The following is an 18,350-nucleotide window of genomic DNA, read 5'->3' as shown; positions in this document are numbered from 1 at the left end:
AGGAACATATAGAATGAATAGGAAAACAGGCTATTTAAGTATAAGATTAATCTTAATTATTTTTTTTCTGTCTCCCCTAAAGGCAGGTGGAAAGTATATTTCCAGTTGTCATTTACAGTATTTACTTAGTGCCCTCAGTATACACGTATGTCACTGTTGTAGCTTTCCCTTTCTTCAGTATCTTTTATCATGGGATTAAGTTCCATGAGGGCAAGGGGGGTATCTGATGTGTTCACTGCTCTAGCAGAGAATAGGTGTTTATTACATACCAGTAGAATGAGCTGATGAGATGAAAAATGATCGCATACATTTGTCATAGAATCTGCTTCTCTGGAGGTTTGTAAAGAAAGACTGAGTATCATCCACTGTGATCCAAAATGCGACAGCTTTAGTTTCCCTCAAAATGCCCTCAAATCTTAGGTCAACAAATGACTCTTTTCTGACATTTACTGAACAGCTAAATGTTCAAAGCTCACCATGCCTGGCACACCAGGTGCTTTCATCCCACCCAACCTTGGGAAATAGTGTTAAAATACAGAAGGTGCCAAAAAGATGTATATACATTTTAAGAAAGGAAAATAACTGTATTAAAATTGTAATACTCAATATGTACTGATAACAAAAAATGAATACAAGTCATGTATATACATTTTTTGGCACCCCCAGTATAGTTTTTTTTTTATTTTTATTTTATTTTATTCGGGTATGATGCAGGCAACAGACCAGGAGATGAGCACTGTTGAGAAGGTAGTTTGTTAGTCACAGTTCCCAAGACGAGGGGGCACAATATGCCACGGGCTGTGTGTGTGGGGGCACACAGCACCGCAGTCAGTCAGGAAGCAGAGGGACTAAGGTAAATATGGATAAGAACTTTTATTATGGTTTCTGCGGAACAAGCAAGGCAGAGCAAGCAGGTTTAGGATTAGATAGTTTGAATGATTTGAGGGCACTCTGGGGAACCAGGACTGTCCCTTGTTGCCTGATACTTGGCCCTGGGGTTATTAGGACAGGGAGATAGTGGCCTAGAGTGTGAGACTCCAATGCATAGAGGAGGTGGTTGGGGAAATGAATTCTGGACTCATTGGTTTGCATATGGAAGCCACAGCCCTTTACTACCTCTGGGAATTAGCTAGCCCTGGGAGGAGTGGTCCTTCCAAGGCCCAAGACGTCAAATCATCAACAGCACAGAAAATAAAACTATGTGATTAATACAGGAAGATGCTTATTCATATTCTTCATAGGAGGCAAATATGGTTCCTAGAGGCTTAATGGTTTAATGAAGCTCAAATAGCTAGAAAGAAGAGAAAGTAGAATTCAAACCAGTGGACTCTTCCCAATCTACTGTGGGCTGCCTCTGTCAGCCACCGTTGTCCCCTTTGCTTTGTATCAAGAACATTTCTTGCCCAAGAACTGTTCTATTTAGGACTCTCGTTAGTTACAAGAGAGAAACCAAACTTGAATTAGTTGAAATAAATAGGGTTATTTATTGACTCCTATCATGGGAAGGGCAGAGTTGGGGATGCAGAAGGTTATAGTGGGAGCTCTCCTGTTCACATTTGTTTCTCTCTGCATCAATCTTTCCTCGGGCAGACTACCTTTCTTTATAAGGCTGAACTTACAATTCTAGGGGTTTCTAGATGTTTCTCACATTTTCTCCACCTGAGAGGAAAGAAACCTTTCCATACCAGGGAGAACTGTGAATGGCCTGAGTTGGGGCTACTCCATGGACTAATTCTTTTACCCAGAAAGTAAGGTACTATAATTGCCCCTCTTGGGCCAGGGGAAGGGAAGGGAGATCTGTCACCAGAGTCAGTAAGTAATGGGGTGGGGGTCAGATGAAAATATTAGATGTCCACCACAGGAAGATTTGATAAAATTCAAGTGTGATTCTCAGCTACTCAGTGTCATCAAAATCTTGGATGGTTTGTTGGTTAATCTGTGTGGGGATCGACTCGTGACGGCTGGCCCGTCACAATCTGAAGCACGTTTACCAGAGCAAACCCCAGGAACATTCCAGCAGTTGTAAAATAGATGGGAAGGAAGAAAATAATCTCTTTCATCACACAGTAGAAAAGTTTTCCTATACATACATACTATGATAAAGTTGAATTTATAAATGAAACATAGTGAGAAATTAGCAATAATAACTAATAACATAGAACAATTATAGCAATATATTGTAATAAAAATTATGTGAATGTGATCTCTCTCTTTCTCTCTCTCTCTCTCAACATATCTTAATGTACTGTAGTCACACTTCTTGTGATGATATGAGATGATAAAATGCCTATGTGATGAGATGAAGCAAGGTGACATGATGTAGGCATTGTGACCCAGCGTTACACCACTATTGACCTTTTGGGAACTTAGGGTGAGCCTAGAGATTGTGCCATGATAATGTTGATGTCTGAATACCAAGAGCAAACAAGTGGATGGATGGGGAAATTTAATGTTTTTGAACTGAACTGTGGTTGACCACAAGTAACTAAAGCTGTGGAAAGCAAAACCATGGATAAGGGGGGACTGCTGTATTTTAAAGGTTTGTGTGAATTTGTTTTATTTGTCATTTATTTAAATGACAAAAAGGGCTAAAGCATCGAAGTTATACGTGAGAAAATTCAGCTTGTAAAAATAGTCATTAGAGCTGTTACAAAGATGGAGCAGGTCAGCACATCATTGATCGAAATTTAGTGAGCAAAGTTGTGGAAGGTGATGAGTTTTCTCTCATTGCAAGGATTCAAGAAAAGCTTGACCACTTGTAGGAAAATCACAGAAGTTTCCCCAGCATCAGCTTAGTAGGTAGCAGGGAAAAAGTTGAGAATCATAGAATTTGAGTGAGTTTACGCGTTGGTTTGGAATAGGGGCCAACTCATGGTACAGGGAGGGACTAGGCCTTCTTTTGCCTTCCTGTCCCTCCAGGCTGCCTTCCATGATAAGCCCACTCATGCTCAGGATTCAGAAGACCTTGTGACAATTCCCATTAGCACACCTTCCCCAGTAGGTTAGTACTGAATGCTTGGGAGGGATGTGTTCCTGAAGACCTCACATAGTCCAAGTCCGACTTCATCCAAGACTATACTTGACCAAAAATGGCAGACATCAAGAAGTCAGTAAGTACTCATTATTGAATATTGTTGTCATCAGCAGGCCTTTCTTTGGCCATCAGGCCATCAAATGTAACTGCTTTCAGAAGATGCACTGTGATAATAAAATTGCATGGGCTTCAGAATCAGTCCAAACGTATTTCAAGTATTGACTCAAACGTGTGATAGCTCAATGGCCCAAGGAGAAAGGCTTAACTTTCTCAAGTCTCTGCTTTTCTGTCTGTGTGATGGAATAATAAGACATGTCCCAGAAGGGTTCTGTGTGGATTAACCAAGGTTGTATGTAACGCATCCAGCCGAGAACCTGACCACTGGGGTTAGCACTCTTTTGTCAGACCCCACTGTTGAACGGTACAGTTGTTAAAAAAAAAAATTTTTTTTGTCTTGTTGAGTAATATCTGTTTACTTAACTTCCATTTCTACCAATGGATCCTGGATACAACACTGATGTTTTTCTCACTAAGCCATGGAGCTGATATTTCTGCCTCAAGCTCTCATATAGCTCCGTGGGGTGCAACAACTAATATTTGACCATCCTGAGAATTAACATTGAAGCCCTTTTACTTTGTATTTTTAGTGGTGACAGGTACTTAATAAATACAAGGAGTGTTGCATTTTACTACAGAGATGAACATTGGTCAGTGGTACAAATGAATATCTTCTATATTGCATTTCTCCAATTTGAGAATAGCACGCAGTGCATTATAAAAAGATCAATCATTTTGTCATTATGGTCTTCTTTGGCTCCCAACCAGTTTATTGGATTCCTTTAGTTTCAAGTAACAATAAAATAAATTGCCTCTTATATTGAAAGGGAAAATATCATTTTTGAGACAGGATTGAGATTTTATGGCTGAGATAAAAATGAACCCATTGAAAATACAGGTTTCTTATCAATGGTCCAGTGAATTATATGTGGATAAGGGCCATTCCTCCTCTGTACCTTGAGGCCTGATACAGTGCCATTTAGGGTTTGATCTTTGAGGATGAAGGCTGAGCATTTTAATTCAAATAGTTCTTGCATTTTGGAGTGAAACAGAATAAAAAAGACAATCTATTCTCATGTCCTAGATTTATCGGTAGAGAAACTGAGGTTCAAGATCACCTCTTGAAACAACCTCTGCCTGCAAATCATCAGGCCAGAGGATTCCTCCTCTAACTTGATCCAACACTTACAATGACAGACTCTCGAAGTCTTAAAGCTAATCTGCAGGTTGGTGATATCTGGTCATAATTATGCCGCTGAAGAAATGGGGAGGTCAATGATTCTTCAAAGTCACATGGAAAGTTACCTGCAGATTTGGAGGCAGGAGTCTGCTAAATTAAAACTTTTCAAGATTATCTCGTTTCCTGCCACTGTGCTATGGAATATGAACAAATGCAGCAGAGAAATAAAATATTGTCCTTCTGGAAGAAGTTACAATCTTAGAAGACAAGATACCTTAGGATTGTCTCCAAGTGCAGAAGAACTAAGAGACAATAATATCTTGTGTTGCCTCCCTAGTTCCCCATTTACACGTCTGCATTCCATGACCTTGGAGATCCCTCCTCTCATCTCAGCTCTACTTTTTATCTCACAGAATTGTAGTTGTTCAGCTAACTTTTCTGTTTATCATTTGTTTTTATATCCTTTGCGTTTGGCAAGTCAGTGTCTCACTCTTTTCAATCTGTAAACGTTAGGATTCGAAGCTACTGAAAATATGGAAATGTCAGAAATTCAGAACACTTTGAGGACAAAGAAGTGAAGAAGCAGCTTATACAACTTGATATGTTCGAGCGCGACTTTCTCACCTTGGCCTCTCCCTGCCCTTTCCTTCTCTCTTAAATTTGCAATGACATTTTAATTAAAAAGTTGATAAAAATCAAACGTACATAATAAGCTCAGGAACATTTAACATTTGTAGATGGAGGTTGCATTTTTACTCAGATGGAGCCTCCCAGCTTGTATGATTCATTTGTGGGAGTTGTATGTGAGAGCTGCGGGAGAGAGAGTCTTATAAGAAAATGATGAGTGAAATCATTCTTTTCAGAGAATAAGGAGAGTTGCAGCTGAGGTGGGAGAGAGTCTCCCCCGGCCTCAGCAAGCCCTTGTGAGTGACCACAGAAGGGCGAGGCCAGAGTCAGTGACATTGGTGGGAATCGGCTTTCTCTGGGGGGACACAGGAGACATTTGGTCCAATCCCAGAACCAGCTTGACCTCGTTGGGATAAACCATCATATTGGTCTTGCGGACGTTAGCAAGACCTGCCTACATCAGCTGTAGTCAAGGCAGTGGGAGCAGAAACTACAGACAAAAGGCTGCCCACTGGGCCAGCAAGAAGGGATGGACCTTGGCACTTAGGCCTGCAGCAGGAAACCAATAACACCCACCAAAAAGAAATTTTCAACGAGCAGCCTGGATCTAAGAGAGAAAGGCAGATGACAGGTAGGGAGGCAGCAGCAGCAGTCCCAGTAATTCTGATGTAAGGGGTGAGGAGGGACACAGAGTGGAATGTATGTTTGTTACCCTTGGGACTGTCACCCACTCCCTGACCATCTCCCTAGGCTTACGTGTCCAGGAGACTCAAGAGTTATGGAAGAGAGTGAGGAAGCGAGGAAAGAAAATGAGACAGAATGAAGGAAGGGTGGATCATTATGTGGAACTTCCTATCTACAAAACACTATGATTGGTTAAAACAAAATAGCAACAAAAATCTGTTTGTTCTAGGCATGGTACTGGACACAGGGGACAGACACAGTGGGACAAAGCCACATGGATCTACGCACACCTTGCTCTTAGCTCTTAATGTTATAATTGTCTATTTGCTCATCTTTCAAAAGAGACTGGTTTCCTCTAAGGCAAGCTCCTGCCTTTTGCATCAATGGGTCTGCACCATCTAATTCAGTCTCCTTGCATGGAACGACTACTTAACTTACTGTGCAAACTGAAACACTCTTGAGAGTGAGATGGGTGGTATTAATGATTACACCTGGACAATAGGCCTAAATGGGGACTGCAAAATGAAGAGGTATCGCTCGGTAAATGTATTTTCAAAGAATGAATGCACCTTGGGCTAATTCTTTGAGGTCACGGCAGAACTGGAAACACTTGAAACTTGAAACTGAGCTAGCCAGCTAGCAGTTGACAGCTGAAGGCATTTTGACTCTTTAATTTCGTGCCAGGTGAGACACCTTATCATTGCGCATTGTTGGGTTGTGAGTTCAGAAACCCAGAGAAAGACAGATGTGTGTGAAACTTGGCATTCTGTAGCCATCCAGAGAATGACAAAACCTCCTTCTCAGGAGAAGCATGCTAAAAGGGTCTGTTTGTGGGATCTTTCTGGGCATCCTGGGGCCCTCAAGGGTGGTATGTGTACCCTGAGCTCACATCAGACTAACTGCAGAAAGACAAAACAAAGAAAGAGATGCCAAACAAGGAAAGTGAGAGGGAATGACTATCCCAGCTGGAGACAATGACTAATTTAAGTGAGGTAGGAGGAAAACTTTTTCTGTTTAATTAAATTTTTTTTTTTTTTTTTGGCCAAAGTCTTTTGCACGACTTCAGAACATTCTATAATACACTGGCATGCAACTTGGCACTGTCAGAAGAGACCTGTGAGAGAAAGGGAGTGCAGTAAGAAATGGAACCAGAATATCACTGCTGAGAGCCTGGAGATACTTTCTGGAATTTTCTACCCCTGAGGTAAATAGGGAGATAAAAAAAAAATTAAAGAAGGTAACTTTGGATTATTTTAGTGTAAAATGAAAGTGCCCATTGATGACCAAAAACCTCACTCTTTCTAGCTCAGGTTTGGCCCTTTCTCCAAGTCTTGTTTTCCTACCCACAGAACTAAGAGCCTGTGTGTGGTCACCAAAGCCTTACTGTGCCTTCAGCATTTCATACAACAGCTCTGAGTTAGATATGTGAGAGCTTCAAAGGAGGAGGCCACTCATTCATTGCCAGTTCAACAGAAAAAAAGGTGAGGAGGGTGTTTTCTATTTTTTTAGAGCAGTCGTGGCCTGCACTGACTCAGAGGCTGGACATCCCAGGTGTCGTGCGGGGTGACAGGCGGGGTCTCTGCTCCCGCTCCCCATACAAGAACGCAGGATATGGTGAGGCCAAAAAGGAACACCCATGGAGCCATAGGTAGGGGAGTCATACCACTATATTCTCTCTGGCGGCACTATACTCTCACTGGAGGCTGGATCCACACTGTCCGCAAACCGCCATCCACACTTGCCAGCCCAGCCGCCATCTTCTTGCTAGCCCCCGTTCTTCCTCTCCTCTGCTAGCGTAGCCACAGCAGTTATATTAGTGGCCAATGGCTCACTGGTTACAGCTGACGGCCAACTAGCCACAGCTGATGGCCATCCCATCACAGTTGGCCATTTACTACCTGAGCCAGCACCTGTCTATGTGAGGCCGAGAGCCTGGAAACTACTTTCTGGGGCTCTGCCCCCACACCAGGGCATGTCAGAGGATGACAGCGTCCTTTGCCTAAGGAGCTCTGCGGTTTGCATCTGCAGAGAGTGGAGGTGGCTGCATCTTGTGCTCACGCCCCTTCCCCGGTTCTCTCCCCTCCCCTCCCCTCCCCTCCCCTCCCCTCCCCTCCCCTCCCCTCCCCTCCCCTCCCCTCCCCTCCCCTCCCCTCCCCTCCCCTCCCCTCCCCTCTTCCTCTTCTCGGTTACACATGCGATCTTGCAGCCCTCTGAGGACATGCTTCTCTTCCCTCCCTCCCATGCTACAGAGCCCACGGTATGTACAGCCTTGGGTTGCTAGGCAACTTTACTGTGGTGTGTGTCTGTGCTATGTGAGTGTGTTATACATGTGGTATATATACACACCTGTGTCTTATGTGCTTTACACACATAATGCATTTGATGCATACGTGTATATGTGTATATGTGCACGTGTGGTGAGTCTTTGTGTTGTGCATGTGCTGTGTGCCTCTTGTATGATGTGAGCACTATGCATATGATGTATGTTGTGCATGTGTTTTAAGTATGTTGTGTGTATGGTACACATGTGGGATATGTTATATATGTGTGACATGTATTTTATGCCAGTTCAACAACAGCTGATATATGCACGTACATATGTGTACCATATGTGTTATGCATGTGATGTGTATTTTAATGTATCCTTACAAGTTTAATGTATGTTGCATGGATGATATGCATGTGATGTGTGTTGTATATGTGTTTTATATGTGTTGTGTGTGTTTCATGTGTTGTGTGTTTTGTGTTTGTTGTAGCATGTGCTCTGTGTATCCTTAGGAATGTTGAATCTCCTTATGTTAATCTCCTGTGCGGGGTGTGCTCTAGTTTATCTGTTTCTCTTCAGCTTTGGGGGCCTGATGGGACGACATGTCTCCAGCTATTTCTGAGCAGTTCAGAAGAGGGCAGGACCCCTGAGTGAATGAATGAATTACTCTTCCTGGGTAAATAACTGCTAGGTTTCTCTTAGTTTATCAGCTATTTCACATCCCCAGAGCTCTCCCTGGAGCCACCATCTTCTCTCAGTTGTCACACATCGGTCTTTACTTTCACACCGAATTGTTAATTCTCACTCTCTCTGCATCCTCCTCAACTTTCCAGTCATTTCTTAAACTATGGAGATCTGTCCCTCCCCATCATGAATACGGCCTCCTGGTGGTTAACAAAGAACAAACTGCCAAATGCACTGGACGCCTTTCAATTCATTTATCACGATTAAACAGTTGTAAGCATTGATGAACATTTCCTCCTATTGGAAATTCTCTCCGCTTCTGACTTCTGCAACAGAATATTATCGTGCTATTCCCCCTGCTTCCCCAGCTGCTCCTTAATCTTCTCCATCCCACCCTCTTCTTCAGCCCACTTTTAAAATGTTAGTTCCCAGCATTCCACTGTGGTCCTCATATTTCAGTCTACTCACTTTCCCTGGCTGATCACATTTACATATTCAACCTCAATTACCTCCTTATGGATGAGCCCCAAATGTCCAGGCACAGCCAAGACCCCTTCTGGCTGCAGACCTGAGGTCCTGCCTCCCCCTTGGATGGTGCTCTCTGCGTGTATTCCCAGGTACCTCCAGCAGGATCTGCTCGGAGGCTACCTCTCCTCGTCTCTCTTAGGTGTGTCACCAGCACCATTGTACATACTGCCATCCCCGCCAGAAAGCTGAGAGAGGTTCTCCCCTTCTCTGAGGGGAGAGTAATATTATCCTTAGAGGAGTGTTGTGTGGATAAAACGGGATTAGCAAAACAAATCAATTTAATACATCACCTGGCTTTCGGTAGGTATTCAGAAAATATTTCTTTCATCTCTTAAAAATGTGCCATGGAAGTTCATTGAGTCAGAGATCATCTTCAGATGGGCATTTTCAGATATGAGTTTAATAAAAAGGTAAGTAAATTCCACTATTTAAATTACAAAACAAGAAGAGCGAGGCCTATCTGTCCATCAATACACGGGTTGGATGGCACTTTTATAAGCTCTCCTTTCCTGCTGTTCAGGAGTCTGTGGAGTTGAGGATGGGCGGGCTTAGTGTTCCCAGCTTTGCAGACAAGCACGCTGTGTTTCCAGGGGGCTCAGTGACTTCCCCCCATTCACTCAGCTGGTTAGCGGCAGAGCTGGGACTTGAACTTAATCCTCCCAATCCTATGTTCTGCCAGTTGTGACCTGGCGAGTATAAGGCAGGTGGTGTGACATTGTCCAGCTAGCCAGATTGACAGGTGACTACTGTTTCTGAGCTCAGAGAAGGGGTCAGTGTCTGAACTAGGAGGGTCTAATCCCCATAAGGAGCCTTGGAGAGAATGAAGTTTAGGACAGCTTTTAAGAAATGGACATAGATTGGGGAAGAAGAATCATGGGGGCACGCAAAGCAGGTGATGTGACACACAGAAAGGGATAGGTGAAGGAAGATCCTCGGGAAGGTGAATCTGCCAGACAGGTTATGTGGATTATCTTGCCCATCTCTCAGTGAGCCCGGGTGCCAGAACAACTCAGCACAACCTGCGGAACACACATTTTCGAGTTTGTAAAATGAAATCATATACATGATATGATCTGATGTGGGCCTTGCAAACCCTGATGTTTGAATTATTAGTATTAGTATTATTCTTCTTTCACAGGTCAGGAAAGTGTAAGATTTAAAGTGGGGATTTTGTTAATGGTCATGTTCCACGGTTAACTAGCAGAGACCATGGACATGAATCTAGGAGGGTACACCTGAAATCTTTTTAGCTTGCTGACGATGCCACATCTGGTTTTAGTCCTTATTCTCTCCTCTAGGGAAAATCCTGAACTTAAGTCTCTTTCACAGATGTTGATAATAATAACCATCCTACCTACTCATGGCATTGTTTGTGAAATCCGTATTGACAGTGAACGTGGAAGTGCTTTGTAAGGTCCAATGCAGTGTACAGATTCAGAGGGTATTAGTATGTTTTCATTTCTGCTGCCTTTCTGCCTCGTGCCTTTCAGCCTTATCATGTGGAGGCGCCATTTTCCTCTGCCGACAACACAAGGCTGGTGGCATGAATGAGCTGAGCCCGCTTCAGCCATTAGCACAGTGTCCTCCATTCCTGCACAAGAGCTCTGGCTGATTGCACTGCTGTTCTCAGATCAGAAATGTCAGAAAGTCAGTGTGAAAAGCCGGATCTCATGGGCTGAGCTCCTCTTTGGGCAGAGGAGGGCATGCCGGTTTGCAGTGGTGAAATGCAGCGTGCCCAAGGTCATGGAGATGGCTAATGGAAAAGCCATTTCTAATAAACTGTCTGTGTTTTTCTTTTCGAGACCTTTAGCCTCTCTTTAGGACTTTTTTGTTCAAATAATTGTATTCCAACCAAGAAAAAGAAAGGATACTTGGACCCTTTGTTTTACTCCTAACTTTCTTTCCTGTGGTCCAGGTCCATGCAGGGGGATGGCAGGGAGGGAACACTGATTAATCACATCACCTCTTGGAAGGGTATGTTAATTAAGGGTGTTTTTTTTTGTTTTGTTTTGTTTTTTCGGTTAGTATCAGCATTTTGGCAAAGGTAACAGGCTTCTGGCTGGTTCTATGAAAGGAGAAAAATAGAGAGAAAAAGAGGGGAGAGATGAGACACCAGATTCCAATGGCCTAAAGGAATGTCTGAATAACAATAATAACTGACATTTGTTGAACATTTAGTGTGTGCCTAGGTGTGTGCTGTACAAAATCTTAGCTAATCCTTGGGAAAACCCTTGAAGCAATTAGTATCGTCTTTATAGAAAGAAGCTTAGCCTGAGTGAGGTTAAGTGACTTTGGGTAACATGACAAAACAGTAAAAGGAAAAGGTGGGATTTGAACCTGGGCCATCCAGTGCCAGAGCTTTTGTGCTCATGCATTACACTACTAAGCGCAAGAAAGGGAGAAGCATTCCTATTGGGATGCCAGAATGTTCAGGTAATCAAAGCACCCATGATGTTAGTAGCTGATATGGGTAGAAGGAGCCATATAGAAGATGATCCAGAGGCCCCAGTGATTCACTTATTCTTTTGTTTGACAGGCACTATCCTATGGGTTACAGATTTTAAGCCAATGACATACAGTTCCCAACTATGTTTAACTTAATCTTTGGCTCTTTGTTAGCTATGGCAGGCAGAATTCTAAGATGACCTCAATGAGCCTCTCCCTTGTTTAGTCTCTTCTCCTTTGATATGAGAGAGAGAGAGTGATGGCTGTGAGGGCAGATACCAGGTACGGGATGTATCCAGAGACACAGAAAACACAGGAAACTTGATGAAACAAAATCCCTGATGGAGATGGGAGATGAGACTGAGAACTTGGGCTGAGAGTAAAGAAGAGATCATCTGTGAACCGAGGCCTGACTGCTTTGCCAGCATTCTACCACTAAGTATGACTGAAACGGGGGAAGACCACCAAGAATGGGACTTTGCAAGTCACTTGGCTTTGTTATAAAATCTGCAGGTTTAATGTTGATGTGTATATTTGTATACTTTCTGCTCATTAGCCTCTAAATACAACCTTAACTCCAAGGTAATCGCCTGGTGGACTTTTCAGCCTCCTCAAAGTATTGTTCTTCTCTTTCTCTTGGCAGGTGCTAGGTTGCTTTTCATTCACTCCTAGCAGTTAGGCATGGCTGTGTGACTTGCTCTGGCCTGTGATAAGTCAGTGCGTCACTTCTGGGAAAGCACTTTAGAACCAGTTCACAATGGCTATGTCACCTTGCCCTCTGTCACTGTAATCTGTAGGGGTTTAGAGAGGGTTGCTCTGACAGCCTGGGTTCTGGGGTGAGAACCGCGCAGAGCAGTCTTCAGCTAATCCATGGTGGGCATTTAGTGTGACTGAGAAATATATTTCTGTGGCTTTAACCCTTTGGGATTTGTGGGTTGTTTGTTATTGCAGCATGATCTCGATCATCCTAAGAAATAGAACACACAAGTGAATAGCGTTGGGCTCCCCATGAGTGAGGCATTCCCAGACTGGCTGAAGGACACCAGGCCAAGTGCAGAGAGCTATTGAAAGAACAGCAACAAAACAGAAACACAACAAAACCAACAGTAGCTCTGCCCCTCGCTCTCCGGGTATCCATGGCAATCATAGTCACTGGGAGGGTTGCGTTGGCTGTTCTAAGAACTCACTGTTCTCTAAAAGCAGTCTATCCACATTTCCCATATCATTTCTCTACAGCTTTTCCTTAGGGTGGAAGAACATTCTATTGGCTGGGTTTATGATGTGCTGCCTCACTCCCTCTGCCCTGAAGTGAAGTTGAATTATAAAATAAGGCTAGCCTTATCTTGGGCAGCCATGCAACAATGGCATCTGGAGGTGAGTGTTGAAATATGTCTTGGGGCTTTGGGAAATGTTTTCAATTCAACATTCTGTGATCAGCATCCAAAGATTCTTGATAGTGTCCTTTAGAAGTCACTGGATAGAAACAGAAAAAGAAAGAAAGAAAGAAACACCCTTGCATTCAGATGCCTCAGACTAGCTAATAAACACACAAATGTCTAGACAATGATTTCTAGACTCAGTAAGGATAATGACAGTAATTATGAATATATAACATACATAATAATAATTAGTATAATCATGTATAATCATACATATCCACATATATTAGGGCTCAGAGTCATTTAGTAGGCACTACCTGGATATCTGAAGACCTGGAGTTCCAGCTCATCAGAAACCAGCTAGGAAATCTTGGGCAAATAGCTTGGCTTTCTTTCCATTTCTCTGACCCACAGAAGTTTGTATTCCAGAGACCTGAAATCTGAGGGTTCACTCTACAATGTAATGCCCTCTGCCTGCTCCCACTCCATTAAAGGGGCTCTTCTTAAGTTTGTTGCATAGACATTTCCAACATGTCAGGCTAACGGCAGAGGCAGGGGACAGACCACTTCAATGACTATCTCTGGCCGCAGCCCAGAGTGATGCTTTGTGTATTAATTACCCATTGGTGTATAACAAGTTACATCAATAATGGATCTTTCTTATCTCATAGTTTCTGTGGGGCTGGAATCCAGGTACAGCTTAGCTGGGGTCATCTGGGCTCTCAGAATCAATGGGTCATCCAGGGTTTCAATCATCTCAAGACTGAAATGTAGGAGACATGCATCCAAGCCTACGCATATAGTTATCAGCAGGGCTCCATTCCTGCTGAATGGACTTCAGTCCAAGACTGAGGCCTTCAGTTTCTTGCTGGCCCTTCTTTGCCATGTGGCCATCTCAGTAGGGCACCTGACAACATGGCCACTGGCTTCATCAAAGTGGTAAAGTGAGGAGAGAGAGAGAGAGACCAGGAGACAGAGAAAGTCACCGCTTTTATAGTCTAATCTCAGAAATTTCACTTGATGACTTTTGCTGTATTCTGTTCTTTAGAGTTAAGTCAGCAGGTCTGGCACATTCTCAAAGGGAGGAGATTACACACAGAGGTAAATACCAGGAGGTGGAGATTACTGAGCCATCTTAGAAGTCTGCATATCACAACTTGCAAGCCAGGTATGTCTTTGAAGTTTTGTGTTTTATTTTTAAAATCTATGCACATTTGCATTTTATGCTAAATTATATGTATGTCTAATTTAATAGAAGAGTAGTAGTTTGAATTACTTATTATCTGAAAAAGAATTATTCTAGGAACATGTACCTTGTTTATCCCACAACAATCAGGGTGCCAGCTTGCAGGCATACATTCTGATTGGAGTAGCATGGACTTGGGTCATTTCCTGATATGTTCAATACCAATTTCATCATTTATATAGAAGAGGAAACGGAGGCCAGAAAGAGGCAGTACCCTCCTCAAGGGCACCACTACATTGCTAGTCACATAAGATATCCTCAAAGTGTCCATTGCGTGGATTCTTTCTTCTTAATGTGGGAAGTCTTGCTCCTGAGGCTCCTGTTACCTAGCAGAAAGCATTCTTTTTCATTACAGCCCCATAAAGCAATCTCTCACTCTCCTCCATGGCTTCGCCCAGTACCTCATCTTTGCTCTCCTGATTTATGGTAACAAGCTCCAGACAAATCCCTTGACTCCAAGTTCTTTTCCATTTCAGTACATTCTCTTCCCTTTAGCCTGGGTAGGATTTTTTTTTTAAATTTTTATTTATTTATTTTTTTTATTATTATTATTTTTTAAAAGCACACCTAATTCCTCTACTGAAAACCCACCAATCTCTCCCCATTTTCTTCAAATGTGTCCAATTCCTTAGTTAGGCCAATAAGGGTCTTCATGACAGGGTTCCTGGCTGAGTCTGTGTGTTCATCACATCCCGGTCTTTGGCATGAATCCTGCTTTTCACCGAGCTGCCCTCCTTGAACATTTGGGACAAAGCAGCACAGTTTTCAGCCTCTGTGCCTATGTCCTTGCTCTGAGTCACTTTTCCTTGTGCCTCTTCTTTTTTCTTCCTCATCCGTCAGGATTTATCTCAAGCATCACGTTCTTGGGAATCTTTCCTGTGGCCCTTCTCTCTCAGACTGAATCCTTAGCTAAGCTCAATATTCCCCCTTCGCTTCCTAACTGCCCTTATTCCTTAGAGTTTCAGTGTTGCTTGCAGAGCAGGTGCTGACAACCACAAGTCTCAACAACAGCCACACAGCAATGAACTTTCTGGGTATCATTTATTGAGTTGTTATGGCACCTCAAACACTGTGTTAAGTTTCTCTCACAATAACTTTAAGAGTATATGAACTTTATGAGGGCAGTGATGTTCAGAGCGGGTAAGGTTCACCAGGTGTCCCAGCCAGTCCAAGGTGGAGGCGGATGTACTCTAGGCCTGTCTCATGTTCTCTGTCTTAATGAACATCTGAGCTTTAGAGTGTTGAGGCACTTTATCAGGTGAAGCTGAATCAGCCTGATCTTTAGGACATTGTCTCCAGAATATTCTTGTGTGTACCCTGTGATTGACAAAATGTGTGCAACCTTCGCTAGAACCCAGAAACTTTTACTTTTCCTCATTAAATCTGAGGATTAATTGGAAATGGCTCCAGGAGCATGACATGGGTATCGCACAGAGCTAGTCTGCTACTTGTCTCTAGAAAGCCTTTCTAATTGCCTTGGAAATCCTCAATGACCTGGTCTCTACATCTGGATTTTGGGTTTCGGGTGTTTACAGCATGATTCTCATACCCTAGCATGGACCTGCAGTGCTTGCTAGAATGTAGATTACTGAATCCCTAAGGTTTCTAAGTCAGTCGTCTGTGATGGGGTCTGAGAATTTTCACGTCGAACATTTTTGCAGATGACATTGCTGCTACTACTTGTCTGTGGACCTGTGTCACTTAGAGAAAACCAAAGGGAGCCCATGGTCCCACCCCATGGGAGTTAGCTTGGGCACTGTTCCTCCCACTTGGACATGTGGCAACCACTCTCCATTCCCTCATCCCAGCTGCCTTGTTTTCCTAACAACTCAGAGTGAGTTGTAGGGTCATCTCAGATTCTATTCATTGCTTCACATTATTATTATCTAAACCTGGACTGTTAAAAAATTTCTTAAGTGGGACAATAAACATTCTTATTGTTTGATTCAAATAATTTACTTAGAGCATCTATTAAAATACCCTGAGTGAAACAGGCATGTACATGAGCTTCTGAAAATCCCATTTCCTTCTCCATCCTCCATTCACCAGAGCTGTGACTATACTTTTCTTCCTGCCTCCTATTAAGTGAGGGAGAGTCTCTTCCTCTGTCTCAGATGGGTGTTTGGGATCTCTTCCCTCCAGCCTTGTTGAAGTTCTTATTCCATCAATTGACCACTTCAAGTCCCATTCTAACAGCCTGTCCTTCCTTATCTTGCCCTCTTCAGCATAGAATCATGTTCAAGTTTCTCCATCCTTAAAATGAAATCCTGAAGATGCTCTTCTTTGCCACTTCAACTGCGAGACTGGAGAAAAATCTTGACAACCAGACTCTCTACAGCCCATAAATTGTTGACATTTCTGAGGGGATTCATAATTAGGAAGAAGAGTCGTAATAGTTTCAGCCATAGCAATATTGACCTCTTTCTCCTGGAAAGAAACAGGAAAACTGCCAGATTAGCAAATGGCGGGGACGTAGGAACACACTATGTTTACATGATCTGTGGTTATGTACAGAACATGCTGAAAGATATTGGCAGGGGTTTCAAAAAGAGGTAAGGTCTCTGTTTACTTTCCCTTTGTAGACTTGTTCAAGAACAACCCTCTTATTTAAATCTAAAATATCTTTGTTTTTAAAAGCAAACCAAAATGCATCCGCAGGGTTTGCTTGAAGCCAGGCATTGCTCCTGCATTTTACAAGCATAGATATGTGAGGTACTTCTTGAAGGAAATGTAAAGAAATGTGAGTTAACACTGAGGTGCTTCGATCCAATGAGTCATGTCAATTGTTAGTCCCCATCTCCCTCCCTTCTCGTTTAGGCTATCAGAAAGAATTGACAACACACTGTCTCCAATTCTCGATGTCCAGTTTTAAATTGGCTGCAATCTATTCTTTACCCACAAAGGCAGTACTGACAACCTTGGGAGAGTTCAGAAATAACCTCTTAATTTTCAAATTTAGTAGGTTTACATCACCTCCTCATTTCACCTAATTGACCTGCACCATTCAATACCATTGACTATTCGCGTCTTCAGAAAACTGTATTTTCCCTCTGCCTTGCCCCTTCTCCTTTGACTTTGGTCCTTTCTTCTGCCTGTTCCCAGTCTTTGTGAGCTGCTTCTCATCTTTTCCTGTCCATCAAATGTTTGTTTTTCCCTGGGTTTTCTCCCTAGCCCCTTATTACTCTGTGTGAAATTCCTGGGCAAACTCTTGTGGCTTTCACTTCCCCAGTGACCTTCCTTTCAGTCCTGGTCACTCTCTAGGTCCTAGTTTACCCTCAGAGGCATTTTGAAATTTTGTGGGGACATTTGTGACTATCCTGATGAACGGGGGGAGGGAGGCACTGGTGTTCATAAGATGGGGCCCAGGGAGGCTACGCATTCTGCAATGCATTGGATGGTTCCTCCCACACAATAAAAACTTGTTCTGGGTTCCACGTGATTTTGAATGTTCATTCTGATATTCATGTATGTAGAAAACCTGATTGCGATTGTGTAGACCCAGAACGTAGCTCATTTTTCATAAAATTCAAAAGTATTTTCTGTTGACTTTTATTATATCTTGGATTTCCAGGAATGCAACAAACGTACAAATCAATTAGCAATCATACTTTTCTTTTTTAAGGACTTACTAAGAATAGTTGATCAGATCGCCATTTTGAAAAATTACGTTAATGATGGCAATATTGTTCATACAATTTGAATATCCAATGTAACACACCCACATTAGTCTGCATTCAAAAGGATTATACTTATTTATACCAGTGTGTCTCATTATCCCTCATTTCACAATGGCACATATGAAAAAGTCAATATTTAGCTGGAAATTATGTTAGCTTTTTTTTGGTTTTAATCCCAGACTGTTATTCTTGCCTTTTCCCTACATTGCTATCCCTGGAAAATACATGGGGATACATAATAAAAATAATAAGTAACGGAGACACCTAAATAGTATTCATTAATTACCAGGCACTGTTTCAACGACCTGGCATATTTTAACTCATTTTCACACTAATTGTAGAGATTGGTATTATCATTAGTTCCATTGTACAGGTGCATACAGCAAAGAGGTTAAGTAAGTCTCAAGGGAAAATAGCTAGTAGGTGTAGATCTGTGATTTGAAAGTCCATGTTCTTAAAACATCAGGCTACACGAACTCTCAGAAAGGCAACATCATCAGGAAGGAGCTTAGAATATGGAAGATTAGTGAAAATGTGGAGGAG

The 18,350-nt window shown here is 42.6% G+C and overlaps 1 long non-coding RNA gene across 1 annotated transcript in view; it reads left to right on the top strand.

Moving 5' to 3' along the window:
* LOC109452126 (uncharacterized) overlaps window positions 1-18,350 on the top strand; it is a 417,227-nt gene that overhangs the window by 374,416 nt on the left and 24,461 nt on the right. Inside the window, exons 7-11 of the long non-coding RNA XR_016019177.1 lie at window positions 2,920-3,110; window positions 6,631-6,786; window positions 6,932-7,063; window positions 12,742-12,879; window positions 13,933-14,052. This is a non-coding gene — a long non-coding RNA (uncharacterized LOC109452126). The remainder of the gene's footprint in view (window positions 1-2,919; window positions 3,111-6,630; window positions 6,787-6,931; window positions 7,064-12,741; window positions 12,880-13,932; window positions 14,053-18,350) is intronic.

Source organism: Rhinolophus sinicus, chromosome 1 (genome assembly GCF_057876585.1).
Source record: "Rhinolophus sinicus isolate RSI-liver-muscle chromosome 1, RSI-T2T, whole genome shotgun sequence".
Lineage (NCBI taxonomy): Eukaryota > Metazoa > Chordata > Mammalia > Chiroptera > Rhinolophidae > Rhinolophus > Rhinolophus sinicus.
The sequence above is the reverse complement of the archived record's forward strand: the minus strand, read 5'-3'. Positions and strand labels throughout refer to the sequence as shown.